At 48.0% G+C, this 27814-nt stretch overlaps 1 long non-coding RNA gene across 1 annotated transcript; it reads left to right on the top strand.

The window, feature by feature from the left end:
* On the top strand, positions 1–27814 carry LOC129030462 (uncharacterized). The gene is made up of 6 exons (XR_008500660.1): positions 1–86; positions 163–317; positions 9552–9697; positions 10391–10537; positions 24286–24402; positions 26597–27814. It is a non-coding gene; the product is annotated as an uncharacterized LOC129030462 (long non-coding RNA).

The following is a 27814-nucleotide window of genomic DNA, read 5'->3' as shown; positions in this document are numbered from 1 at the left end:
AGTGAGGGGAGCGTGCTAGAACAGGAGGGTGGTTTGGGAGGGCTCTGCACTTCCTCGTCCCCGACCTCGCGTTTGAGGAACTCGAGGTGAGAGTAGAAAGGAAGGCACCTGGCCTGCAGCCTGCCTCCTTTCTTCCACAACCGTGGCTTTATCTCCCACTAGGAGGGGACCTCATGGAACATTCCGGCTTGCTAGTCCAAGCTCTGTCCGTTCTGACCCCCAAACAGTCATCTCTTTGCCACCCCTTGGACCTAGGAGTGAGTACCCCATGACCCAATCAGCCATTAGGAGCATGGACCCTGGAAGCAAGCTCCGAGGTATTTGGGCAGCAGGGCATTCCCGGGTCCTGGGTTTATGGAGCACGATCCAGGGATTGGGGAGGGACATAGGCTCAGGGTGGCACATTTCCTTGGCCCAGCAGATTCTGCTCTCTGTAGGGAGGGGTGCTGCTGCAGGGAGACCTGGTGGGACCTCCAGATCTTCAGGGAGGGCAGGGCCTGGTTGCCTGGGTCTACGCGTGGTACTGTTTATAATCTGGATCCCATCTCTGTGTTGAGCAGCAGCTTCAGGCTGGAGTTTGGAATGTGGGACTCTCAATCTTATGACACTAGGTGTCTTCCAGTGTGGGTGGCATTCCAGGGGCCCTGCTGATGATCCTCCAAGAAGTAGTCATTGAGACAGCAGCCACTGCCGGGCGTCTCTCCCCATTCCCCTTGTCATCTTTCTGGTGGTTCTCGCTCTGAGGGTGCCATTTAGAGTGACCTTGGGCAGGTCGTGAAACCTCCCTCAGCCTCAGTTTCCTAGATTGCCCCAGCCTGCCCTGGCTCTGGCTTCCTTCTCCGTTATCTGGCTTTGTGCTAGAGAGGCAGCAGGCTTGGGAGAGCCGCAGGCTTGGGAGGGCGGCAGGCTTGGGAGGGCGGCCAACGAGACAGTTGGTTTCATTCACTAGATTGTCTTCACAGCCCAGTGCCTGTGCAGGATAAGCGCTGGCCTCCTTTGAGGTAGGAACCATTTGTGACTCACATCTTCATGCTTAGTGTGCATGGGGGAAGCTCAGTGAATTTTGTGACGTGAGAGAATGAGGGAAAAGAGCTCCTAGATGGAGCCCAGCCTGAACAGTGTCCACAGGCCATGTTGGGGCAGAAAGTGGGAGAAAGGTTGGAAAGCTACGCCCTTACCAGTTGTTATCCCTTGGTACAAGGCTAAGGGGTAAATACTTGTGGTATTCCAAAGGAAGCTCCAAGGCACGTAGAACTGCCAGGCCAGGGGTCTGGCAACATTGTGGGCAAGCAGGCCTTCCAGAGTTGGGTAATGCGAGGGTGGGTGGAGTTTGAGAGGCCCCGATAATGTTGATGAAAACAATTGCTGCAAACTGGCATTCCCGTTTAGGGCACTCCCCAGGCCCACAAGGACTGCCCTTCATTGGCACCCAGGCCCTGCTAGTGATGCTGAGGGCTCGCTCCCCTCTGCCACCTTGCAGAGGTGGGCACATTGAACCGATGACATTTCTTAGGAAAGTCATTTATTCAAGCCCCAGAGAGTGCCCTAGGCAAGTGATCCCCAGGATTCTTAGTCGGTTTACATACAGGCGTGTTCCCATGTGAGCTCTTCCAGGTCTTTGATAGAAAGGAGGAGAAGCCCACGGTTGACTTGGTGAAAGCAAGGGTGTTGGGGTTGCCCGAAGTGCATGAGTCGGACACCAGCGCTGCTCCCTGCTAGCTGCGCCACTTTGATGGCAGGACTGGCCTCTGAGGGATCGTCGTAACTTCTCTGTGGCTTATTGGGAGGATTAGACAGTAACGCAATGTCATGCCATTGGAAAGTGTCTGGCAGCTGTGATATTTAGCTTCATTGAAGGCCACCAAGTCATATAAAGGTGGATTCTAGGGGAGCCATATCCCCATATGACCTCTATCTGTGCTTTGCAGAAGACAGGGACAGCCAGCTGGCCTGAATTTTGGGGATGACCCTTCTGTCCTCCAAAATACTGCCTCCTGGAGCCCAGAGTTTATAGTTCCCGGGGCCCTGCTTCTTGCCAGCAGCTTGTTTCATTTTCACACCCTGCCTTTGAGGTCACTGACATCTCCATGGCGTTGACAGAGGGCAAAGAGAGCCCCGAGACACATCCCCGGTAGCCCAGGAGGTCGAGTTGGAGCTGGAACCCATGTCTCCAGTTTCTGGGGTCTTCTTACTCTACAGTGGCAGTCACTTAGGAAACAGTGCCTCATATTTTTCAGTTAAAATGGCGTTTTGATGGGCATGATCGCTTAAGCCTGTAATTGCAGCTACTTGGGAAGCTGAGATAAGAGAATTTCTTGAGCCCAGGATTTTGAGATCAGCCTGGGCAACACAGCAAGATCCTGTCTCAAAAAAGGGGCGGGGGGCTTTTGAGTTCCTGTTGTCCCACTTATCCATCAATTGTTCCATGGCTTTCTGGCCTTTCACTGCGTGGAAACCATAGTTGGGCCCTGGCTTGGTGCTGAGGTTAATAAAACAAAATAGAAGAGAAAGCCTGACAAAACCTCCAAGAGGAGGAGAAGGTAGTGTGCAGTGCTGGGACTGGAGGGAGTGAGTGAATGGTCCAAGCTCACAAATGACAAAGTTAGAACCTAAAGACACATTGATCTCGTCCCTAAACAAGTGCTCCTAAGTCTGCAGCTCCTATTCAAAGACTCAGGCTTAACCCGGGAGGCAGAGGTTGCCGCTGCACTCCAGCCTGGAGACAGAGCGAGATTCTGCCTAAAAAAAAAAAAAATCAATCAATAAAAGACTCAGGCTTACAAGAAGATATGGAGGAACCTTAAATTCCCAGCAGTAAGTGAAAGATGCCAATCTGAAAAGCCTACTTTTTCTGTGATTCTAGCTATATGACCATCTGGAAAAGACAAAACGATAGAGATAGTAACAAGGTCAGTGGCTGCTAGGGGTTGAGGGAAGGAGGAGAAATAGGCAGAGCACAGAGGATTCTTAGGGCGGCAAAACTATTCTGTGTGATCCTATAACGGTGGCTCCATGGCATTCTACATTTGTACAAATCCATAGGATGTACATCACCAACAGTGAACCCTAACATAAACTATGGACGTCGGGTGATGATGTGTCAATATACGGTTCATTGATTTTACAGTCATACTCTGGTGCGGGATATTGATAGTGGGGTGGCTGTGAGTATGAATACGTGGGAACGGGGTGTATATGGGAATTCTCTTTACTTTCTGCTCAGTTTTGCTGTGAACCTAAAACTACTGCAAAAAAATAAAAAATAAAAAATAAAAAAGACTCAGACTTTAATTACGGAAGAGAAGCTTTCCCTAACCCCAGCTTGGCAGATTCTGCTGAGGGGCCAGGGTCTCCGAGAGGCAGCCTTGGACAGCTGTGGGTCCCCGCCCCCCACCCCAGTCTCAGGCCGCGCCCGGGCTGGCTGTGTGGAGAGATGTCTGTTGTGGATCCCCCACACTACTTTCGTTTGCTATAAAGCAACACTGGGAGTGAATTTAGTGGTTGTGAAATTTAAAAAGGCAAGTGCAGAGCTGGGAGGCATTTCCTTAAGCACAAAGTAATGAAGTGGCCCGCCGGCCGCCCAGCACGTGCACATGGTTAGGGTTAGCAGCAGCTGCAAAGCCACTCTGCAGCCCCCAGGGGCTCCTCCCCAGCGAGGGAGACCCCCTCCCTTAAGGAAACCCTAACAGAGGCCTGAGGACTCCTTTCACACACAGTGCTTAGGGCATTTAGTAGCACCAGACAGCGTCCCTTATTGAAAGTAAATGCCCCCTGCTCTCATTCTTTCAATGATTCAGTTACGTCCTCATGTATCAATCAGTAGAGTTGCTCTTCATTCATTTCTCGCCTATTTACTGAGGACCCCATCATAGGGCAAGGACCGGGCATGGTGCTGAGCACACTCAAATGAATAAAACACTCCTGGTTGGAGGGACTCACACACTTGTGCAGAGACAGTCAGGGAAACAAAACATTGTAGGTCAAACAAAATACATGCAATTATGTAAGTATGTGCCCAATAGTGGGGCCCAGCTGAAGGACTGACCAGTGCTGCCTCGGAAGGTCACGGTTGGTTTCAAAGAAGAAGTGAGCTTGAGGAACCGGCAGGCACAGATGCAGGGCTGGACATGGACAGGTCAGTGTGGCTGAGAGATAGAGGTGGGGCAGGAAGGTGAGTAGGTGGCCCTTGAATCTTAGGAAAGCTGAATTTTAAAAGTGTTATAAGGACGAGTGATCCTATCACAGATAGCCCTGTGTGCCACGGGTAGGAGTTGGGATTTTGCTCTGCAGGAGACAGGAGCCATCGGCAATTTTTACTTCTGCTCTCTCCGAGCCAGAAACGAGAACCTTTGCCGGCCATTCAGATGTGTTTCAGCTTCCCTGTCCATTACCCCTTGCATGAGAAAGCCCCTTGGGTCTCCAGAGACTGCAGCCTTCGAGGGTCCTTCAACAAGATCTGGCACCTTCTTGAGGCTGAAGGTGGATTTTCTGTTCCCAGACCCTCACCTGAATTCTCTGGTGCCTTTAAACTGCTGCTCCTAAGCCGCTCCAAACCTTTAGGATTCCATCTGGGACCCGGCCCCCAGGCTCAGTGCTGAATTGTCAGAAACATCTGCTGAGGCCCAAGAGCAAGACCACTTGTAGCCACCTGTCAGTCCCTCTGTCTGTTGCTTTGATTTAAGACAGTAATTGTTAATGCTTTTCAAGGAAAACACTAAGGCCCACGAAGCAATGGAAACCTTTGGTAGCCTGAGTCCTTGGGGCTGGGCCCTGGTGCCCTCATGTCCCAGGAGGCCCTGGCACACCAGCCACAGGGGACGGCAGCCTGACCTGGTCTTCCAACCTCTGGGTCTGCAAGTGTGTGTGTGTGTGTGTGTGTGTGTGTGTGTGTGTGTGTGTGTGTGTGTGTGTGTGTGTGTCGCATCTCTAGGCCTTTGTTACTGGAGAGAGAGGGCCATAGGTGGCCTTCACCACATGGGCCAGGGACCCTATCATAAGGAGAAATAAAGTGTGTGGTGGAAGGAGGAAGAATCCATTCCTTCCCTCCTTGGACAGCCCCTAAAGCTGGAGATGCTTTGACCAGTAGACACTATTGTGCCCGGAATTGGTGGGTTCCTGGTCTCACTGACTTCAAGAACGAAGCCGTGTGACTGTTACAGTTCTTAAAGGCAGCGTGTCTTGAGTTTGTTCCTTCTGATGTTCGCATGTGTTCAGAGTTTCTTCCTTCTAGTGGGTTCGTGGTCTCCCTGGCTCAGAAGTGAAGCTGCAGACCTTTGCGGTGAGTGTTACAGTTCATAAAGGCAGTGTGGACCCAAAGAATGAGCAGCAGCAAAATTTATTGCAAAGAGCAAAAGATTCCACAGTGCAGAAGGGGACCCCAGCTGGTTGCCACTGCTGGCTCCCGCAGCCTGCTTTTATTCTCTTCTCTGGCCCCACCCACATCCTGCTGATTGGTCCATTTTACAGAGAGCCGATTGGTCTGTTTTACAGAGAGCTGATTGGTCTGTTTTGACAGGGTACTGACTGGTGCATTTACAATGCCTGAGCTAGACACAAACGTTCTCCATGTCCCCACTAGATTAGCTAGATACAGAGTGTGGATTGGTGCATTCACAAACCCTGAGCTAGGCACAGGGTGCTGACTGATGTGTTTACAAACCTTGAGCTAGATACACAGTGCTGATTGGTGTATTTACAATCCCTTAGGTAAACATAAAGGTTCTCCAAGTCCCCACCAGATTAACTAGATACAGAGTGTCGATTGGTGCATTCAGAAACCCTGAGCTAGACACAGGGTGCTGATTGGTGTGTTTACAAACCTTGAGCTAGATACAGAGTGCTGATTGGTGTATTTACAATCCCTTAGCTAGACATAAAGATTCTCCAAGTCCCCACCAGACTCAGGAGCCCAGTGGATCCCGCAGTGGGGTCGCAGGTGTAGCTGCCTGCCAGTCCCACGCCCTGCGCCCGCACTCCTCAGCCCTTGGGCTGTCCATGGGACTGGGTGCCCTGGAGCAGGGAGTCGCGTGCTGGTTGGGGAGGCTTGGGCGTGCAGGAGCCCAAGGCAGTGGGGGGAGAGTCAGGCATGGCAGGCTGCAGGTCCCGAGCCCTGCCCTGTGGGAAGGCAGCTAAGGCCCGGCGAGAAATCCAGCACAGCAGCTGCTGGTGCAGGTGCTAAGCCCCTCACTGTTTGGGGCTTGCCGGCCGGCAGGCTGCTCCAAGTGTGGGCCCCCCGGAGCCCACGCCCACCCGGAACTCGCACTGGCCCGCAAGCGCGGTGGGCAGCCCCGGTTCCTGCCCGTGCCTCTCCCTCCATACCTCCCCGCAAGCTGAGGGAGCCGGCTCCGGCCTCGGCCAGCCCAGAGAAGGGCTCCCACGGTGCAGCGGCGGGCTGAAGGGCTCCTCAAGCATGGCCAGAATGGGCGCCGAGGCCGAGGAGGCGCCGAGGCCGAGGAGTCACCGAGAGCGAGCAAGGGCTGCCAGCACGCTGTCACCTCTCACTATTAGGCACTGTAAGGGTCTATACACTTTTTGGGAGCCTACAAAAATGTTTCAGGCCTGAAAAATTTGCTGTAAAATACATAAAGCAAACAGCAAATTAAAAACAAATTCAATAGCTTCAAGGGTATAAGTGGCTTTCGGTTACATGGATGAATTGTATAGTGGCGAAATCTGGGCTTTTAGTATACCTGTCACCTGAATAGTGTACACTGTGCCCAATAGTTGATGTTTTATCTCTCACCCCACTCCCCCACCCCCCGAGTCTGAGTCTCCAATATCCATTATACCACTCTATGTCTTTGCATACCCACAGCTTAGCTCTCACTTATAAGCGAGAACATGTAGTATTTGGTTTTCCAAAATCCTATTTATTATTTAATTGGAAGCCTACAACACATACCAATAGTCAGCCACAACTAAACTCATTTAGAATTACATACATAATTGGGAAGCCTGATAATCTATAGAGCCACTATTTCCTTACTGTGAAATAAATCAAGCAATTTCTTTTGAAAGGGGTGGGGCTTCCACAAGTTAGAGCAGCAAGGCCTACTAAAGGCTTAAAATAATGGCCAAGAGTGGCCAGGCGCGGTGGCTCACGCCTGTAATCCCAGCACTTTGAAAGGCTGAGGTGGGCAGATCACAAGGTCAGGAGATCGACACCATCCTGGCTAACACGGTGAAACCCCATCTCTACTAAAAATACAAAACAAAATTAGCCGGGCGTAGTGGCAGGCGCCTGTAGTCCCAGCTACTCGGGAGGGAGGCTGAGGCAGGGGCAGAATGGCATGAACCTCGGAGGCGGAGCTTGCAGTGAGCTGAGATTACGCCACTGCACTCCAGCCTGGGCGACAGAGCGAGATTCCATCTCAAAATAATAATAATAATAATAATAGCCAAGAGCTAAGGATAGAGAAAGACGGACAGCTCTAAGCAAGACCCAGCATTGCTGTGCTAGCTCTGCCCTACCTGCCGAGAATGCAAACAGGCTTTCTGCAGCTGCTCCCATCACCGTCATTACCGCTGTTAACATTACTGTGCAGATTTTAGCTTATTTTCAAATATGCCACCACCATCGCGGCTGTCAATATCACATTACTGTGTCACTACCACAAACGCCACCATTATCCTACCTCTGCCTGGCTACTCTCACCCCCACAACTGCAACTTCTAGAATTACTATCCTGCCATAGTAACTTATCCCCCTGCCTCCATTACCAGTGCCTTTGTTGCAACTAACAACATTATTACCCTTAATTCTGTTATTTGCACACATGTAAATAACACTTTCTAGTTTACAGAACTCTTTCATACCACTGAACGCATTTGGTCCTGCTCACACCCTGTTGAAGCATCACATCACAGGCTGATGTGGGTCGTTTGATACCTACGTTGGTTAGAACGTGTGGACTCCCAGGGAGCTGTCGAGAAAGGGCTGCTCTGGGTGTCTTTAAGGCTCAGCCACACCCCATTGGTCAGAACCAAGGCACATTTCCCCAACCTGACTGTAGGGAAATGGGAGAAAGCTTGGGAGCACTTGGCTCTTTGGTGAGCATCAGCTGCCTCTGCAAGAAGCAGGTGTCTCTGGAGTGTGGAGGTGGAGCTCTAGAAGGACCAGAGGTCCCATGCCCTCTGCAATGTGGAGCAGATGAAGAGCAATGAAATGATGACAAATTATGGACTTGAGGGATGAGGTCCCTGCTATGACTTCATTTTATTGTACTTCTCATGCTTCTGCACCTCCTGGCTCACTTGAACAAGGCCCTCACATAGTAGAGTTCCTGATTAAGGCAGAGAGAGCACTTAGATGGGGATGTGACTGCCTAAAGTCACACAATGACAGACTGCTAGAACCGGCGCTGGAGCCCATGTGACTACTCTCCAAAGTGAGGCCTTAGGTCAATAGCAGTTGCCCATCAGTCTCCCTTACACAGAGCCCCAATTTGCTCAGGTGTTAGGAGGCCATGTACACAAGGGTAAGTTCGATTCTCCTGCACTCCCTAGAAGAGAACCTTGATTGGTCTAAGAACCAACAATGCTAGTTCTATCTCCCTGGCCAGTAATTTTTTTTAAATTTTACTTTAAGTTCTGGGATACAAGTGCAGAATGTGTAGGTTTGTTACATAGGTATACATGTGCCATGGTGGCTAGCTGCACCTGTCAGCCCGTCATCGAGGTTTTAAGCCCCGCATACATTAGCTATTTGTCCTAATGCTCTCCCTCCCTTCATTCCCCACCCCCTCACTGGTCCTGGTGTGTGATGTTCCCCTCCCTGTGTCAGTGCGTTCTCATTGTTCAACTCCCACTTATGAGTGATAACATGTGGTGTTTGGTTTTCTGTTTCTGTGTTAGACTGCTGAGGATGATGGCTTCCAGCTTCATCCATGTCCCTGCAAAGGACATGATCTCATACCTTTATATGGCTGCATAATATTCCATGGTGTATACGAACCACATTTTCTTTATCCAATCTATCATTGATGAACATTTGGGTTGGTTCCATGTCTTTGCTATTGTAAATAGTGCTGCAATAAACATACGTGTGCCTGTGTCTTTGTAGTAGAATTATTTCTATTCCTTTGGGTATATACCCAGTAATGGGATTGCTGGGTCAAATGGTATTTCTGGTTCTAGTTCCTTGAGAAATCACCACACTGTCTTCCACAATAGTTGAACTAATTTACCTTCCCACCAACGGTGTAAAAGCGTTCCTATTTCTCCACAGCCTTGCCAGCATCTGTTGTTGCTTGACTTTTTAATAATCATCATTCTGACTGGTGTGAGTTGGTATCTCATTGTTGGATTTGCATTTATCTAATGATTAGTGATGTTGAGGGTTTTTTCATACGTTCAGTAATTTTTTGAAATTAAGGAATAGCCATATGATGCAATTCTGGCAGATGAGAATTATAGGAGCTCTCCTAGGGGCTCCCAGGGAAGATTTTATGAAAGATATCTACACTCTTAAAAGGGGGCACAAGGAAGGGATGCACTTCCTTCTGGTCTTTTGACATTGTTGGGTGAGGCTGTGATGTTTGGATCTATTGCAGCCGTACTGTGACCATCAGAGGAGCCTGAGAATAAAATTCACTGAAGGTGGCAGAACAGAAAGACAGAAGAAATCTGGGCCCACGCCGATGTCATTAAACTGCTTAATTAACCAGCCCTGGAACTGCCCCACCTCTGGACTTATTATGTGAGATACATTTAGTTTAATCTTTCATTTTTGTTTTTATATTTTTTAAATTGTTTAAGCCACCTTTGAGTCTTTTGCTTGCAGCTAAGAAAAATAAAAAATGCTTCAATGACAAATATTCCAATTTTGTTCTGGGCCTTTGCCCATGTTATTCCCATCAACAGAAGTAGGAATATTTTCTTACTCATCTGGTGAACTTGTCTTTAAAAATCAGCCCAGATGTTACTTCCTGTAGGAGCCCTTCCCTGAATGTTATTGACCAAAGAGTTTATTATTTACCATTTCCTTCTTTGTGTCCTCAGTATCCTTGGTCCCTATTTGTACTTATTGTACTGTATATTGTAATGTGCTTGTCACCTATTTCTTGCCACCACTATATCTTGAGGGCAGATACAGGGTTTTAGTTACTGTTTCTCCAGCTCTTAGGACAGAGGCTGGCACAGAGCAGACCTCACTAAGTAAGTGTTTGAATTGAATCCAGTGGCACAATGCATGAGAAGTTCGATTAGCTATAAAGCAAGAAACATCACGAGATAGTATTAAGTTGATAAATGAAGTCACTAAAGTGTTAATTGCTTTTTAATGGGCTTCATTCAACTAAGTAGATACTTATTTGGCCATTGATACGGCTATCTGTGTAGCCAACGGACAACAGATGTTTTCTGACAATATCTTTCTCCTCTTCCAAAACAGTTTTAAGGACAGGATCCCAGTCCAGTCTCCTGACTGCGTACAGATCCCTCTTCTTCCTGAAAGGCAGTGGATGTACTTGAAAGGAGACTCCACGGACATTCCCAAGGAGACCTGCACTTTAAGCCCGGCTCTGTCTGCGCTTGCTGTGTGGGTCATATCATGCACTTCACTTTAATCATCTGTGAAATGGGTGCTATGGTTCTGTTAGCAGTGGAACGTATCAGAGACACAGCACCAAAATGTCTTAGCAGTGGTGAATCCTTACGGGTCTGCAGCAACCTCTATTCTTGCCTCCTCAGAAGAAAGAATTAAACTGAGGGGCATAAGGCAGAAGGAGAGACCGAGGCAAGTTTTAGAGCAGGAGTGAAAGTTTATTAAAAAGCTTTAGAGCAGGAATGAAAGGAAGTAAAGTACACTTGGAAGAGGGCCAAGCCGACGACTTGAGAGATCAAGTGTGCAGTTTTGACCTTTGATTTGGGGTTTTACACATTGGCATACCTCCGGGGTCCCACATCCCTTCTCCCCTGAATCTTCCCTTGGGGTGCACTGTCCGCATGCGCTGTGGCCTGCTAGCGCTTGGGAGGGGAAGCATGAGCGGTGTGTTTACTGAGTTGTACACATGCTCACTTGAGGCCTTCTTCCTAGTGGAAGGCCATATACCAGTTAAACTCCACCATCTTGCCTCTTAGTGCACATACTTCAGCCCACTTGCCCAACTCCTGAGATCGTATCAGGAAGCTGCTGATCACCAGTTTCGGGTGTTTCTGTCTAATGGAAGACTGCCTTTCCCTGGACCTGGCTGTGACCAATTATTAGAGAGACAGTTTATTATTATAATAACCACCTGAGCATCACTTGATGGTTGCCTGACATTCCTGGTGGGTGGGGGTCCTCTCCTGCCCTGCTCATCTCTATCTGATGACCTACTGTAACAATTCTGCTGCAACTACTTACCAACATGGCCCTGAGACTTCTGGGAGGCCAAGAATAGGAAATCGTCTTTGTCCAATGCCAGATGTTGTGTGTGTATCCTTGGCTGGACAGTTGTTAGCACCCACTACTGAGGATGCACTCAGGTTTTTTTTTTTTTTTTCTTAGAGACAGGGTCTTGCTCATTTGCCCAGGCTGGAGGGCAGTGGTATGATTACAGCTTAATGCAGCCTCAAACTCCTAGGCTCAAGTGATCCTCCTGCCTCAGCCTCCCATGTAGCTAGGTTGACAGATGCAATGCCACCAAGCCTGGCTAATTAAAGAAAGAAATTGTAGAGGTAGAGCCTCATCTCTGCTTTTTCATTTTGTTTTGTTTTATTTTTTAATTTGGATATTTTCCCATCTAGAGCCTTACTGACCCTGGAGGGCCTGCTTCCCCGACTTTGCCCCCAGGATTGACCAAGTCGCAGAGATAGTGAATGATTCAATTGCAGGGTGTACCTTTCTTACGCAGGCCAACAGATGCGGCGCTCACATACCAGCACCTCTTACTCTGGGCCATTCTCCACCTGCCCTAATCACCCCAAGACCAGTACCAGGCAACTAGGGACAGCCGCTATGTCCCAGAGGCCACTAAAACCATCCAAACTTGCCCATTCTAAGCCTGCTTACCCTGTCTTGCCCATTCCTTCCTGAGAAATCCGCAATCGAGGCTCCCGCTGGCATTCTCCCCTTGCTTCCTCTGCCTCCCAATGGACCTTGGTTCCCTGTGTGGCCCTGAATGTGCCCCCTTTTTTGGGAACTGTGAGTAACAAACTGTCATTTCAATGGCAATCATCTTCTGTTCCATAGTCTTCCCTTGTATTAGTCTTTTTCCACACTGCTGGTAAAGACACACCCAAGATTGGGAAGAAAAAGAGGTTTAATTGGACTTATAGTTCCACATGTCTGGGGAGGCCTCAGAATCATGGCGGGAGACAAAAGAGACTTCCTACATGGCGGCAGGAAGAGAAAATGAGGAAGAAGCAAAAGCAAAAACCCCTGATAAACCCATCAGATCAGTGAATAAGTGAGACTTATTCACTATCACTAGAATAGTGCAGGAAAGACTGGCCCCCATGATTCAATTACCTCTCTCTGGGTCCCTCCCACACAACACATGGGAATTCTGGGAGATACAATTCAAGTTGAGATTTGGGTGAGGACACAGCCAAATCATATCATCCCTATACCTGAATAATATTAAAACCTGCATTAAAAGACATCCGTGTAAAGCAGGAAGCTAGTTGGTGGGGATAGGAGTGGGTGAGGAATCCCTCCCTTCTTTTTGAATTTGGGCATTGGGGCATCTCTCTGATTATACTGAAGAAACACTCAGCAAGGAGCATGCACTATTTTTAGCCCCTGCAGCAACCTAGTCCAGCTGAGTGGCAAAAACTAAGGCAACAATGTCCCTTGTTCAAAAGGCCTCCTACACCATTGAATCATTGTGGAATGTTGAGGAGGAAGGGACTTCTGGTTGTGAATTTGATTCTTTCAAATAGTTGATGCCTAAACCCAGATGCCCTATGGAGAGCTGATTAGAATCCCCTGCACAATTGACCAGAGGCTTTGGGAACCTGAAGGGAAGTAGGCACCCAAATTTCTAACCCTGGTCTTCATGCTTAGTAAGAGCTGAAGTCTGTTCTCTTGACTTACTTTCCTGAAAGACTTGACTTGTAAAGGACATTTAAAACCCATTTAAAGGGAAGGAGAGTGCTTAGGAGCCCTGTTCTAGCTCCAGGAGGCTGATGGCCACTGCTCTTCCAAACAGAATGATGGGTTCTCTGTGGAGGAGTGTCTGTACAAGATCACTGACTGTGGGCTCTGAGACCTCTGCTCCAGGGATGGAAGGCAGTCGAAGAGGCCACAGGGGCTTCTCTAAGGGCTCACCAGCTTCCCCAGGGAGGCTGGGGGGGAGGAGGAGGAGTAGTAATGGTCCTGTTGAATTTGGTCTTGCAGTTGGAATATCCTCCTGACTGTTGGGCACAGCCTTCCTGGGACCTGGAAAGTGAGGTGGAACTAGTTTGGGAAGAGCTTAAGCCTGAGCCTCCCAAACAAAGGGCTGAGGCTGATTCATCTTCTCCTGGATCTTTGTTGTAAATATCAACCTCAATGGCAATTTGGAACAGTGGTTCAGGAACTGAGCTCATCTGAGCCTCAGGAATCTCAAGCCAAAATAAAAAGCATCTGGTGCTTCTTGAAGTGGCTCATCCTGGTTCCCAGAGTCCCCCTCCAGATGCCAGCCTTGGGGGGCTTTCAGGACCTTACCCTAGGACCCCCAATGTCCCTCTGCTGTGCCTGAGCTCAGTTCCCTGGACTTGCTCAGCAGCACCCTGGCCACGCCTCCTGCCCTCAGGGATGGCCAAGGCCCTCCTGGAGCCTGTATCAGGGATAGACACCAGGCCCTGCGCTGGTTTCAAAGTGTATCCTTAGAGGGGAATAAACATGTTCTAATCAAAACAAAACACTTCCAAACGGGAGTTTCCTGTTGGAATTTCCTGGCAGCTCCCAAGGCAGTTGTGATTATGGAAACACTCACTGATTTTTTTCTTCTCAAGGGTGTGGAGGGCATATGACAATGATAGTCTTAGCTTCCCCTTTCTCAACAGGGATGACAACTACAGTTATCAGTAGGGCCAGCCTGAAATCGGATGGTCAAATCCTGTTACAGTAACCCAGGGCTGCCACCCCACTCCTGGTAACGGGAGGAATTAAAAACTGCCTGCTGACTTGTCTTGGTTAATGGGCTGCATGTTCCTCTTCTGGAAATTGGAGTCCTAGAGTAACCTGGAGGTGAGAATCTGGGTTATCTTAAATGTCCCCCTTCCTTAGCACACACTGTCAGTGACCAAGTCCTATGCTTCTATCTTTGTAAAATGTCTGGATTGGGTTCTTCTCTGTTGTTGACCCAGATCAGACCCTTGCCATCACTTAACTGGATAATCTCAACAGAATCTCAATTGGTTTCACATGCTTTCGCTCCAATGTACCCTCCACCCACATGCTGGGTTGATCTGACCACACTCCAGCCACGCTCAGTATCCTGCCCAGAATCTCCATCATCTTCTGGGTGAATCCAGTCTTCTTTGCTCAGCAAGCAGGGCCCCTGCCTGCCTCTGTTTCTTGGCTTCTGCTACCCCATCCCTTCCCCAGGCCCTAAACTTGCCAGCCTGCTTTCTCCCCTGGCGTTTCCCTGAATGGGCTTTCCTTGGGTCTACTTACTATGTGTGTTTACTAGGGCTGCTGTAACAAAGCACTATAAATGGAGTGGCTTCAACAACAGACATTTATTGTCTCACAGTTCTGGAGGCTGAAAGTTCGAGGTCAGGGTGTCAGCAGGGCCATGCTCCCTCAGAAGGCTGCAGTGAAGAATATGTTCAGGCCTCCGTCCTAATCTCTGTAGTTGCTGGCAATCTTCAGTATTCCTTGTCTGTAGAAGCATTCTCCCTCTGATCGCTGCCTTTATCTTCATGAGGCGTTATTCTTGTGTGTGTGTCTACGTCAACATTTACCCTTTGTATGAGGACACCGGTTATATTGGATTAGGGCCCACTGTCATGATCCCATTTTAACTTGATTCCCTCTGTAGACATTCTACTGACAAATAAGGTCACATTCAGAGGTACTAGGGTTTAGGGCCTCAACATCTGAACAAGAGGGGACAATTCAACCCATAACACTTTCCTTTTAAGAATTCTCTTTTCTGACCTCTTCTCTGTCCTTCTGCTCCCCTCTGGAAGAATTAGCCACTTCTTCTATCCCTTACTGGAGCCTGTACAAAAGACCATCAGAGGACCTAGAACTTGGTTTTTGGCCTATGTACCTGTTTCTCTTACTTGTTAGATGGAGTTCCTTAAAGACAGAGAGACTGCTTTATTGTCCTGTATACCCAGGACCCAGAAGAATGCCAAAAATACAGGAGGTGCTCAGTGTTTGCTGGATAAATGGATGACTGAGCACGTGAGGTTCTTAGTAAAGATGCAAGTTGGCTGGCACTTCTTCCACTTCAAGTCCCTCTAGGCCCCCCACCTTTTCTCTGTTGCTGTCTAGTCTCCCTTCCATCAACGATTCCCAATTCTGACTGAGCAATCTGCATAAAACTCAAAGCTGATTATGTCATTCCCCAGTGTCAATGGCTCACCACCACTATCAAATCAAATCTACACTCCTTACATTGTAGTTATTTGTTAGCAGACTTATTAAATAGATTATGGTGCATCCATTTAATGTAATCTTATGCAGTTGTTCAATGTGTGGAAAGAATGTTTCATTAGTAAGGGTTCTCCAGAGAATTTACTTACATGATTATGGAGGCTGAGAAGTTCTACTACCTGCCATCTGCACGCTGGACAACTAGGAAGACAGATGGTATAATTCAGTGCGAATCTGAAGGCCTGAGAGCTGGTTGTGGGGCAGAGAGCCAGGGGGCACTCTTGTAAGTCCCAGAGTCCAAAGGCCTGAGAGCCAAGAGCTCTAAAGACCAGAGAAGATGGAGGCCTACCGCAAGAAGAGTGAAAGAATGTATGCTTTTTTTTTCTGCCTTTTTGTTCTATCTGGGCCCTCAGTGGATTGGATGATGCCCATCCACATTGGTGAAGGTAGATCTTCTTTACTTATCTACCTATTCAAATGCAGATCTCTTCCAGAAACACCCTCACAGGCACACTCAGAAATAATGTCTTACCAACTATCTGGGCATCCCTTAGCCCAGTTAAGGTGACACTTAACATTAATCATCACAAATGTCATTGACAGAGAAAAGGCATATAAGTGGGGGCTACTTTCAAAATAGTTAACAATAACTAACCAGCCAAAGCACAGCATGGCCCAAACAGCTTCTAGCAATAAACAACCAGCACGACAGTGAGTACTCATCATCACCCCGGTGTTAGGACACAACAATGAACCTACAGTGTGGGCCAGGCAGAACTTTAAAATGGCCCCAAGGGCCCTGATCCCTGACGTTATTCCTGAGGTTATACTATGCTGCCTGGCAGGAAAGAGGTGAACCGGGTGTGCCTGATTTGATCACAGGAGCTTTCTAAAAGTCAAGCATTTTCTTTGGCTGGTAATAGGAGAAAAAGCCAAAGACATCTGAAGCACAAGAAGGATTTAACATGGCCTTACTGGCTTGGAAGGTGGAGGGATCTCAAGCAGGTACTGGAGAGAAGCTTCCAGAAGCTGAGAGAGGCCCCCCACCTAACAGCCAGTAAGGAAACAGCGACGCCAGTCCTACAGCCGCAAAAAGCTGAATTCAGCCAACAACCTGAACGAGCCTAGAAGGAGATTCTTCCCCAGCCTCTAGATGAGAATCCAGCTACCAACACCTTGACTTTGGCCTGTAAGACTAAGCAGAGAATCTAGTTGAGCTTACCTGGACTTCAAACCTAACAGAACTGTGAGATAAAAGGATGCTGTTTTAAGCCACTAAGTTTATGGAAAATTGTTACGCAGCAGTAGAAAACTAATACAAAGCGGGATAATCACTTTTATTTTTATTTTTGATACAGGGTCTCACTCCATCACCCAGGCTGGAGTGCAGTGGCGTGATAATGGCTCACTGCAGCCTCAACCTCCTGGGCTCAGGTGATTCTCCCAGCTCACCCTCCCAAGTAGCTGTGCCGCCATGCCCAGCTAATTTTTTTTTATTTCTTGTACAGATGGGGTTTCGCCATGTTGCCCAGGCTGGTCTCAAACTCCTGGGCTTAAGCAATCTGCCCACTTCGGCCTCCCAAAATGCTGGGATTACAGGTGTAAGCCACTGTGCCTGGCCAACCACTTAAAAAAGAGAGAGAGAGAGAGAACTAAAAAACACCAACACATTAACAGTGGTCTGCTTTGTGATTGGTTTTTCTGCTTATTCATTCTTTGGTGGACTTTCTAGTGCTTTATAAGATGTATGCTCTGCTTTTACAATGAGAAAAAAATGTCTTTGTCTTGGCCATCTTTTTCTTTTTAAGATCTAGCCTTCTCAAGGACAGAGGCTGATTGATCTTTATGTTTGGGAAACAGATATTTTAAGAAACAAATTCAACCTTCCAAGCCAACATGTGTTTGCATTTCCAGACATGATCTCTAATCATAACAGTAACTCTAAAATTTGGTATTATTATGCCCAATTTATAGGTGTTGAAGTGGACTATAAATTGGAAGAGACCCCAAGTGGTTGAGTAACCTGATCTGAGATCCCACACCTAATACACACGGAGCCTCACAATTTAACCCAGGTTTCTTTGGCCTCTGCCTTTTCTAGCACACTCCATGCCTCCCTCTCTCCAGATCACCCACACTTGCTTGTTTCCCAGTCTCCTGGGGTTTGGGTTCCATCGAGTTACCCTCCTGGAAATAAGCTGGGCAGAGAGTGCCTTGTGATACAAATTCTTCTCCCATGGTGCTGGCTTCTGGTTCTGATTCACTTTGTAGACCAGAGGGGCCAACGAATGCTGCTCTTTAACCTCACATTCTGCTTAACGGCATTGCTGGTGCTGTTCTGCGTCCAGCCTGGAGCCAGGAGCTAAGGAGCCTGAGGCAAATGACCAGTCCTTATTCTTGAGAGGTCCCACCCCGTGCAGACCAGCAAACACAGCTCCATTTCTCAACTCCAGCCCTACCTCTCTGCTCCCAAGACGGGACCACAGGCAGGCACACGGTCACATTTCATCTCTGGTGACCTCTACGCCATACTCAAATATGTCCACCAGAAGCCCGAGTCTCCTCGGTGTCTTCACAACAGGGGAATGGCCAGTTGTGTGAGCGGGGCCCAGATAGCCCTGAGAGGCCCTATGCAGAGCTTGAGAGGGGATGCACCACTCCCCGACTCACCATCACTCTATGACTGTGTTTATAACAGATTTTAAACAATTCTTACGCTGTTGACAGCCCCCATAGAAAGGCAGCTGCACGGCCCCTCCTTCCTGAGCTGACATTCCTGTTTAAAGAGGGACATCCGGGTTTTTCTTTTTCCTCTCTCTCCTTTAAAGTGAGATTTGAAAACAGTATAGAGCTCTCCCAGCCCAGGGCCAAAGCAGGCCTTTTATCATGAGGGGCCCTGCAAGAACCATTTGGAGCGCCCACTTCCTATCCAGGGAGGAAGTGGCGAGGGCTTGACCTCGGACGTACTCTCATTTCCAATCATTTTCCAGCCTGGAATGCGGTGATTCAGTTTCCATTTATAAAGTGAAATTAGTGCCTGTTGAATGCTCTGCATGAGGGAGGGGGTAGGAAGGAGGAAACTAGAACCCCTCCCAAACAATTCTCCCCTGTTTAGCTTGGAGCTGGCCCTGCATGGAAGGATTTCCTCATGCTCAAGGTGTTAGCATCCTCTGTCAGGAAGGCTCTGCTTCATTTTCTCCTGCAGTTTAAATTTTTTTAAAAAAACGTGCTGGAGCTACCACGTGACTCAGCAGAGGTTTGGCTATAATTGAATCTCATGTTTCTACTGCACTTGATGCTTTTCAAAGAACTGTCACACATATTACCTCAGCAGAGTCTCAAAACACCTGTGGGAGGGAGTGGGCAAGGCATTATTGTCCTCATTTAACTTTCTTTGAAGAAAAGCATGTTAGTTCTGAGGGCTTCTGTGAAATGGTGCTTTTTTGTGGTCAGGGAGACAACGGCAGTTCAGGAGACACAGCCTAAATGAGGAATTGGGAGACGTGGGCTTTGGTCCTCATTGGGCCTCCGTCCTCTGTGTGACTCTCTGGGCTTTGGTTGACTCACCTGTGGCCCCAGGTAGTGAGAGAGTCACTGGGAACATGCAGAGCACGTGTGTGAGGAGATAGGATGAATGGCTTATGGATAATTGGTTCTAGAGCAGCAGCTCCCTGGAGCCCTGGAGAAGTCCGTAGAGAGCTGAGGACCCATGCTTCCCCAAGGCTCGGTGACCAAGGGACTGAGAGCTAAATGTACCCCCAGATAAAGTCAGGGTCCTTGAGGGAAAGGCCAAGAGGAAGCAGAGCTCTGAAACGGGCCAGGAGAAGTCCTTGCCCTACCCTCAAGGCCGTGTCCCCTGAAGGGTGACACAGTGACATGTGGAAGGGCTCTGGGGAAGAGGTGAGGTGGCCAGGTACTGAGCAAGTGGCTCCCACAGTCAGAGAACAAAGAGACCACCAAGGAGGGCCATCAGCAAGCCCATCTGAGGGGATGGTCAATGAAAGAGAGAGAGGGTTTGGAAAGGGAGGTCTCCAGGTCCCATGAAGTCCCATGGTGTGAAGTAACGTTCCTGGGGCTGAGCAGCTGGCAGGTGGTGGATTCGGGATTCAGAGAGTTTTTGCCCATCCTCAAGGCCTCCTGTCTGGGCTCTTTCTTCAAATCCTCCAGGGTAAGAATGGCTGATGAGTGTTCTCACACATGTATTCGTTCCTGGAGAAGAGGAGACTGGAGTTTCACTGTGGGTCTTCTCTTAGCCTCTTACATTGCACCACTAATCCCATCTTCAGAAGGGCCAGCCCTGCAGGAGCTGGGGATGAAGGCACCAGGTGTGTTAGTCAGGGTCTTCCAGATAAATAGAAACAATAGGTACATAGGCATCTATTTAGATGAGAAACTGTACATATTTTCATCCAATTCCTAAAGGATTCTGGTTAACAGTCTGTTCCGGGCACTTCTAAACCACCTTCTTTGGTCTCCCTCCCATCTATTCCATTCTAGGTTCTTGAGTTTGAACTGATGGTTTGTTTGTTCCTCATGCAAGACCAATCCTGCTGAATTCAGAAAGAATTATTAACCAGTCACCACACATTATCAAATTTACTTCCTAAATTTCTAGAAAATACCTTCAACAAGTATTTCCTGAGGATGAGGGGATAGAGAGAAATCGGACACTAGACAATTCTGAAATGACATCAGTCCAGTTGGGAGGCAGTGTGTAAGTGACCATGGTGGAGGCTGATGGGCACTGGGGGACAAGGCTATGCCCCTGCAGGGCAGGGGTCAGAGAGGTGCCGTCAAGGAAATGGTCTTGAGCTGTCTTGAAGCATACTCATACTCACGAGACCTCAGGTGGGTAACAGGAGACGACAGGCATTCCAGTCAGATGTGTCAGCAAATGGAAAATTCTAGAAATTCTCAGTAGCTCAATATACAGTATGGCGTCGAAGGAAATGATGATCATCCCATGTTGATCTGTGTCATTTCAAACTCATTTAATGAGTTTTCTTCTATAGGCATATTGGTGAGTAGTCACCATGATGATGTATCATTTCAAACTGATTTAATGAGTTTTCTCCTATAGACATATTGGTGAGTAGAGTCCCCGCTTTCCAAAGCACTTGGAGGATGCACAGGAGGAGAAGCATTAAGGCTGTGAGCCTCTGGGAGGCTAGTAGTTGTCTGGGTGGTAGGCGACGCCTTTCAGTGGGGAGGAAGGGACTGGTGTGCAGGATGTTAAGAATGCATGGTTGGCCGGGCGCGGTGGCTCATGCCTGTAATCCCAGCACTTTGGGAGGCCGAGGCAGGCAGATCACGAGGTAAGGAGATTGAGACCGTCCTGGCTAACATGGTGAAACCCCGTCTCTACTAAAAATACAAAAAATTAGCCGGGCGTGGTTGCAGGCACCTGTAGTCCCAGATACTCGGGAGGCTGAGGCAGGAGAATGGCCTGAACCCAGGAGGCCGAGCTTGCAGTGAGCCGAGATCGCATCACTGCACTGCAGCCTGGGTGACAGAGCGAGACTCCATCTCAAAAAAAAAAAAAAAAAAAAGAATGCATGGTTGGCAGTTGGCAGGTGCCTTAGCACCTGATTAGGTGTGGCACATGAGGGAAAAGGAAGTGTTTAGGACACCTTGTAGGTTTTTGGCCTGGGTCATTAGATGATAGTTAGAACCATCCCTCAAAGACAGGAAACACAGGGGGAGCCACAGGTTTGGGCTGGAGAAGGGACACAGTTCTTGAATATCTTGAATATCCATGGTCAGTGTTCAGCTTTGTCACACCTCCCACATTGCTTCTGAAACCAGAGTTCATCCTAATTGAATACACTGGACTTTCTCCATTATATGTATGCTGTCATACCAATGTATGACACACACGCATATGACAGGACACTTTCATATCAAGAGTGTCCACCATACATGCCCAATTTACCTACCCACGGGCCAGCCCTACAGACATTTCACAGAATGACATCCTGTATCAGTATAAGGGACTGTCAGCTCATCTTTATCACAAAGTCACCATTGTCTCAGCATCTAATGTTCACACCCTGCACAGCCATCTGAGTGGAATTAGAGGGCAACCACAGAGTGAATTGGGTAAGACTTAAATATGTGGCCAGATTCTAAGGCTGATCAAATTTAGGGATGAGCCTAATTTTAGGAAATTAGGCTCAGAAGATTTTAGGAAATTTTAGGAAATGTAGGGAAGAGTGAGTTGGATTAATTAGGAAGAAAGGTTGAAAGGTATGAAGATGAATTACCAGAAAGACTTTGAAATGCCTTCCTTCTCCCCTGCCTACCGTGCAGGAGATGGGAGGTAGAGCTTAGGGGAACTGTGGCCATGAAGACCGACAATTTCCTGGTACGTGCCATGGCATTTCCAGCAGAATGAGGAAAGGATGTCAGCATTTCTGCCTCTCCCATGCCCTTGCCTTAGGATTCACTTAAAATTGCAAGAACTGATCATATTTACCAATTGCTTTTGTCTCTAAACTGTAAACAGAATAGAAAACTTCTCAATTCATTAGAGAAGGCCAAAAGCGTTTTCTGAATTCATGGAAAGTTTGAAAGACAAATGTACTCCACGTTCTTCCTAAGAAACTAGAACATAATTTGGTTTATATGTGATCATTTCTGCCTCATGCAGAAAGATCCTGCAAGCATATAGCTCCAAGTTGTTCGTGAGATTCATCCATGTGCATGTGTGGACTTCAGTATTTTCGTGTTTAAAGTGTTATATTTTACAATTTATTCATCTATATTCATATTGTTTTATATTGAACCCTCACCACCCCTAGTTTCTCCTCTCAAGGCCAAATTGCTTCAGATCTCTTATACGTATCTTGAGGTAACCATTTGTGAATTTTTTCTTTGGCTATATATAACTAAAAATGGGACTTCTGGCTCACAGAGTATACCTGTCTTCAACCATTGCCAAATTTATTCTCTAAAATAGTTGCATATATTTGCAGCAATATAAATGGGTCTCCTTGCTTCGTATTTTCACTAACACTTGATGTTGTCAGACTTTTTAATTCTTGCTTGATGGATGAGTGTGAAATGGGCACTCTCCTGTTTTTACTTAATAAACATCATTTGATTGAGTTTCTTTTCTGTGCACCTGCCCTGTCCACACTGTACACAGACCATATCGAAGGGGTCCTATACTGATGTGCTGAAATGAATGTTAATTACCAGCCTTTGCTGAACATTTGCTTGTGCTGGACTCTCTCCTATGTCCTTTTCACAGATTATCTCACTTAATGCAACAACTTTAAAAGGGGAGAAACTATTATCATCTCCATTTTACAGATTGTTTTTGTCTTTATGTATTCATACGTTCAGCAAAATATTAAGTGACCATTCTGAGCCAGCTACAATTGGATTAGAACCTCAAGCTTCCTAAGAGGGGCAGCTTGCAAGGGCGATGTGATGTTTTTGCCTGCCCGGATCCATCTCCCCTTCCTAATAACAAGCCAGTTTCCCACTGAGGAGTTCCATTTCCCTAAATGCATGGTCTTGGTGGAAATCCAGATAAAAACCTTCCACTTTGGACACTTGTGAGCTGGCTCTTCCCTGTCCCACCCCGGTACTGTGGGGAACATGGAATTAGGTGCTGTCTCCCAGGACTTTGAGTACAGCCCCTGAGCGAGTTGGTGAGGGTGAGTGGGAAGGGCTGCAGATTCTGGTGGGCACTGCTGGGGAGGGCAACCCAGACCAGGCTGCCTCTGCTGAGGGAGCCATTGTGTGTCCTGCCTCCTATGTCCTGAGACTTGGAGCTCCCATGGCTCATTCCCTAGTCACTGTCCTTTATGTGAGGCTCCTGACATCCTTCTAATAACATCCCTATGGTTTAAGTTACCCAGAGTTGGTTTCTGTGGTCCATGACAATAACCCTAACTGATATAGAAAGTTTGGATGTGGTTCTGGACCACGTGGGATCAGCAGGAATGAGGACCCAAAATGATTTTGGTGACCATCGTTCCTGGACTTTCCTTTCTCTTGGATCTTTAAACCATCCTGGCAGGAAGTTCCTCTCTTGCCAAATTTTTCTATGGATTAGAGTGACTGGGCAGGTCCAACAATTTATTAGTTTTTCATCCTTCATACATGGAACCACAGAGCTGATTCCCTAGTGTATTAGTCTGTTCTCATGCTGCTAATAAAGACATACCTGAGACTGAGTAATTTATAAAGGAAAAAGGTTTAAATGACTCACAGTTCCACATGGCTGAGGAGGCCTTGTCATTATAGTGGAAGGTAAATTAGAAGCAAAGTCATGTCTTACATGGTGGCAGGCAAGAGAGCTTGTGCAGAGGAACTTCCATTCACCACCAGGAGAACAGTATGGGGAAAACCACCCCCATGATTCAGTTATTTCCACCTGGCCCGCCTTTGACATGTGGGGATTATTACAATTCAAGGTGAGATTTGGGTGGGGACACAGCCAAACCATTATCACCTGGGTACCTGGGCCTGTGAAGGAAATCAGTCATCATAGAGAAGGAATCAAGCCCTGGTCATCATGGCTGCAGGCTTTGCTTTGACTTAAGGTTCGCTTTTTTTTTGTTCTTTTTTTCTTTTCTATTGTTATTTTTTGGAGACAGGGTCTTGCTCTTTCACCCAGGCTGGAGTACAGTAGTGTGACCTTGGCTCACTGCAACTTCAACCCCTGGGCTCAAGCTATCCTCCCACGTTAGCCTCCTGAGTAGCTGATACTATAGGTGCACACCACCACAATTTTTGTATTTTTTTGTATTTTTTTGTAGAAATGAGATCTCGCTTTGCTGCCCAGGCTGGTCTTGAGCTCTTGGCTCAGAAGATCCTCCCTCCTCAATCTCATGAAGTGCTGGGATTGCAGGCATCAACCACCATGCCCGGCCAAGGTCAGCTTTTCTGGGTATAAACTTCCAGTGGGAGAAGGTTTCACCCTTCCATGGACTATCGCCTATGACCTATTAAACCCAGGGACTTTTTTCAAGTGCAAATAATTTTTTTCTGGAATTCCCACGGGTGAAATAGTTTTTCCTGAGGGAATAAGATCACCCCATAGGCCTGTATCCCAGAGGTAGCGCCTTCTTTCTACTCTGTGTTTACTGCACAGCCTTGTCCTCTGCCCATAACTGTCTCTCTTTACCAGCCTAACTGCAAACTCCCTGAGGGCAGGAGACAAGTTGCTTTCGTCTCTTTCCCCAGCGCCAAGCTCAGGGCCTGGCACAGAGCTTTTCAGTCAAATAAGTGAGTGCTGGTCTCTATTTGCATGACACGAAGGATAAGATTAGACCCAGAGGTGCTTTGTCCCCAGAGGGGCTTTGTCCCCAGAGGAGATGGTCATTGGCAAATCTGGGCCCCTAGAATGTTTGGTGGATAGATGTTTGCTGAGTACCCCTAGATGATTGGTGATACTGAATTGAAACTCATAGTCTTTCACCTTGAGGAGCTACGGACCAAAGGGAGAGACAAATGGATACACAAACAATTTTGGTTGCATAAGAGCTGCCATGGAGCTGTCAGGAATAGATTTTCAGAGATCAACACTTTGTTTTACTGGTAAGGAAACTGAGGCTTAGAGGGGGCGAGGGCTCTGGCTGTGCAGTGAATAGCAAGCCACAGCTCAAGTTCAGACATCTTTCCTCACAAGGCAGCAGGCTCTCCACCACTCTGTCCTCCCTGGAGCCATTCATGAGTTGATGAAGTTGTTAATTCAAATTCTTACTGAGTGCTAACATTAGCCCCACACTGCACCCTGTGCTGGGGATGTGGGGGAGCAGGTCCATGCAGACACTGGCCTTGTCTGCAGGAACTTGCAGCCTGGTAGGCAGACAGACATGCAAGGGAAATTTTTTTTTTTTTTTTTTTGAGACAGGGTCTCCCTCTGTTGCCAAGGCTGGAGTGCAGTGATGCGGTCATGGTTCACTGCAGCCTCGATCTTCTGGGCTCCAGCGATCCTCCCACCTCAGCCTCCTAGTAGTTGGGTCCACAGGTGCATTCCACCACGCCTGCTAGTTTTTAAATGTTTTTAGAAACAAGGTCTTGCTTTGTTGCCAGGGCTGGTCTTGCACTCCTAGGCTCAAGCGATCTGCCTGCCTTGGCCTCTCAAAGTGTTGGGATTACAGGCGTGAGCCACCATGCATGGCCTAGGGAATTTCTTGAATGACGAATGCTGTTAGGATATCAGGATGTTGGGGGAGGGGAGCTGCTAACCAAGCCAGAGGGGCCTCTACATTCATTCACTCATTCATTTAATTACTTCAACAAATATTTAGTGAGTCAACCACATGCCAGACATTTTCCACCATCCTTCCCAGCACATCAATCTCCCACTTTTGCACACATCTTGACTGAAAGCCAGAGAAATAAAAATTTCTAGTGGCAGAGGAAATTTGCATGAACAAGAGGAATCGATTGAGACATGGAGAAATTACCAGGACTCTGTAACGGGACTCTAATTGCTCGTCTTCAAGCCTTCTGTTGCCAGCTGAGCATCCCATCCGGGTTCCACATGATCACCCTCTTGCATTCCTGTGGTACAGGGAACACAGGGTGGCTGCTGACAAATTTAGTGTGTTTGGGAACAACATTGAGACAACAGGGATACAAGGGAAGTGAGCTTGGTGCCGTCTGCCTGAACCCCCACCCCCAGCTGGGCATGGGGTAGGAGGACCACCCCTTCCGTTCCCCTGAGCAATTGCTTCCCTACCAGGGACCCTGGGGACCAGAGCTCTCTGCAAAGGGCCCCTGGGAATCTTTGATGAGAGCAATGCCCAGTGCAGCCATAAATGTACCCAGTTCATGACCACCCGAGGCCATGCCCTGCTGAGACAGGTGCCCCCACAGAGGAAGCTTAGATCTGAGGGTGATCACTATAACCCTGGAGTCAGGGCAGGTTTCCTGGAGGAAAAGGAAATTTGCAAGGTGGGCAAATGACAGGTACAAAGAGAGGCAAGTGTCTCCCATGGGAAGGAGACTGTGCGCCGAAGCCACGGGCGTGTTCATTAAGGGAGGGGCCATCGTGGGAGCTGAGGCTGCTGGAGAGTTGTGTCCAGAGCTCCTGACCTCAGATCCTTTGCCTCCACACAGCCTCTGTTCCATGTGCCGTCCTGGATCCTGCCTCCTATAACCCAGACCTGCTGCTGTCTTCCTTTTCTCTCTCTCTGCTGCTTTCTTCCCATTCTCCCAGTCTCTGCCATAAGCTCCAGATTTATTGAAGAGTAAAACATCCTTCCCTGCCCTCCAGGTACCCACAGCTTGGCAAGGGAGACAAACAAGAGAATGGCCCAGGGTAACGCGTGATTAACTATAAAATGGGTGGGAAAATCCAGAGAAAGCAACTTGCTCTACCCTGGAGGTTCAGACTGGCTTCACAGAGAACAGGACATCTGGGCAGGAATTTGTTAGAATGAGGAGAGATGTTTCCAAGCAGAGAGAACAAACCGCCTGGGCCAGGACAGAACCGGAGGACATTTAGAGAATGCAGGCAGTTGCTCAGTGGTTTCTTTTGAAAGGGTGAGGCCATGGCTATTCAACCAGTGATGGGAACAACACATGGAGACAGAGGAGAGATACAAGAAAAGGAAATCAAGGAGGAAGAAGCCAGAAAGGCGTTGATCATGCACCCTGCTGGGGCCGGCCTCGGGGTTGGTATTCCCACCTGAGTTCAGCAGGTGGGGAAACCAGGGTCTCCCCCAAGCTGGGAGCAGAGCTGTGCTCTCAGGGATCTTTCCAGCCATGCTCCTTGGCTTATGGCTGGTGGGTTTGGGTTTCTTCTGAAATTGTGGAAGTCTCTGGAAGTTTCTAAGTAGGGCCCTTTGGCTTCTTCTGTTTACCTGGTCCCAGGCCCTGACCTGTGCCACCAACCCTAGGACTCTGGGCTCTCCCTTTCACCCCACCTGCTGGCCTCCCTTCATCCTGCCAGATTCACTGCCACTGGGTGCCCTTCTGGTCTGGACAAAGCCAGGGCCCCTCCTGCCAGGCCCATCCTGTGGCCACCTGGGGCCACAGGAGATAGTTGCCCTTTTCCGCTTGACACTGTGTGTTTAGTCCCCCGCCCCGGGCAGCCCCACGCTCCTCCCTGGCCCCGCCGGCTTCCAGAGCATTTATCAGGGTCTGTGTATGTTTTTCTTGTGTGGGATTTGAAATGATTTCTTTAAACAAGGCCTAAACTGGGATTGATTTCCTCTCTTTATTTAGAGTGGTTTGTTTTGTAATATGGTTCTTTTAACAGTCTAAATTGTGGGAACTTGGGAGAAAAAAAGAGATTTTTCTGACTTCATATAAATATAAATTACTTTATCTCTC

This window comes from Pongo pygmaeus, chromosome 12 (assembly GCF_028885625.2).
Source record: "Pongo pygmaeus isolate AG05252 chromosome 12, NHGRI_mPonPyg2-v2.0_pri, whole genome shotgun sequence".
Lineage (NCBI taxonomy): Eukaryota > Metazoa > Chordata > Mammalia > Primates > Hominidae > Pongo > Pongo pygmaeus.
This window is presented reverse-complemented; position numbering and strand designations above follow the sequence as displayed.